Source organism: Musca vetustissima, unplaced genomic scaffold (genome assembly GCF_032173495.1).
Source record: "Musca vetustissima isolate MV318-11 ecotype Yass unplaced genomic scaffold, APGP_CSIRO_Mvet_v1 utg369862, whole genome shotgun sequence".
In the NCBI taxonomy this organism is placed as follows: domain Eukaryota; kingdom Metazoa; phylum Arthropoda; class Insecta; order Diptera; family Muscidae; genus Musca; species Musca vetustissima.
Window position 1 is genome coordinate 36,622 of NW_026885049.1, and position 1,872 is coordinate 38,493.

Sequence of the window (1,872 nt, forward strand, 5' to 3'; positions counted from 1 at the left end):
AGATAAGAAAAGATATGCATTAAAAAATCTTTTCAAAAATCCTCGAAAGCCGAAGAAAAAAACAAATGTGATGATAATTGTATTAAAATGAAAAGAAGAGAAAGAAAAAATTATAACCAAAAATTAATTTAAAATCTCTAACAACAAAGAAGACAAAAAACCAAAAAAGGGTCAGTGCAATTTATTTTTTGTTTTGTTAATTCCAAAAAAAAATTAAAATTTGAAAAATAATATCTGCCTCCACCCCCTTCTCACTGTACAGTTTAATGTTCTGTCAATTACCACAAAGAGTTCTACAGAAACCGAAATCTACTTAAAATGTCAATGTAAATAAAACCACCCAAACTACCTTTTCACTCATAATCATCATTATTACCTATTTAAAAATTATTATTTATTCAAAATTGTTGTAAATTATTTAATATTGTATTTAATTCTGCCAAGACATCATCGTTTCATAATTAGAATTTTAATTTCCTTGGAGAAAAGCAAGTGAAAATTGTACATGTTTGCCATTATTATTATTACTATTATTATGGGTATTGCCATTGTATTATTACGGATTAGTTTGTAAATTAGCATTAACCAAAAACATTCAAAGCCAAAGAAAATCAAAAATAATTAATTTAATTTAATAATAAAATAAACTAAAGAATAATAAATACATTTTAAGCATTATTGACAAAAATAATTAAATTGTTTGTTTCTCTGGGGAGATTGCTGGGACCAGAGGTGTTGCAGCAAATGTGGACAATGACAAATAATTTTAAAAGTCTTCACCAAGAAAAATATTAAGTGGACATATTTGTGTACCCTAGCCAGCTATGCTGTTGGGGTTCCGGTTCTGACCAAAGACGAATTTTACAGTTTTTTAATGATCGTGTATATTGAAGGGATGAACTGTTCCTTGAAACGACATTTTTGTCTGTTTTTCTGATCGCCACAATAATGAAAGGAACGACATCGCCTCTGGCTCTTTTCACGATAATCGGTATACATTTTGAGGGGTAAAATGCGCACAGATTTGTGTGCATTTTCTATTTCGTAGATTGACATAGACCGCAGAAGTTGGCGGTATATTAAATATGAGTTCTGTAAATTGATACTAATTATATTGACGTATGTACTCGGATAGGACAGTTATACTAAATATTGGCAGAGGTCTACATATTCTGATACATTTTTTAAAATTCTCATTACTACACTAGAGGGCGCAAAAGGGCTGTGAATTTTTGACCAAATTGACTAAAAATTTATGTTGGTCTATTTTTTCCAATAATGATGAGATGCAATGCGAATTTGCATCTCAATCGAAAGAAGTTCAATTTCAAGTGCAGAATTTGCATGGAAGCGAACGAAAATTTATCTGGGAGCACTCAACTTTGAGTGCGTGTTATTTCGATTGTGTTTACAATAATTAATTAGTGTAAAATTGAAAATATGGATTTTTTTTTTATATTTGCGACACTATACTTGAAAATAACACTTTAGAAGTAATTCGATGTATTGATTTTCAATAAGTTTTTGAAAAAATGACCCAATATGACCTCTTTGAACTTTTGCACATAAATTAAGTGATAACTTATGACTTATTTTCAATTTATTTCAAGTTGCGATTTTTTGCGTTTTGCAAGTAATGTCCCTTTTTCTATGCAACCACCGTATATCGATCTTTTTGAAATATGGCGAAAAGAAGGTAACAAAAAGAAAAAAGCTGATGCTGTTTTCAAACATGAAGTGAGCAAAATTGATGTCGGCAACATTTCGGATGGAAGAGAGAAATATTTAAAGCAAACAGTTCATTTATTTTGCTTAAAATTAGCCCAAAGTTGGGAATGGCTATATTCGGATTTAAATTTGTTGCTTATAAAT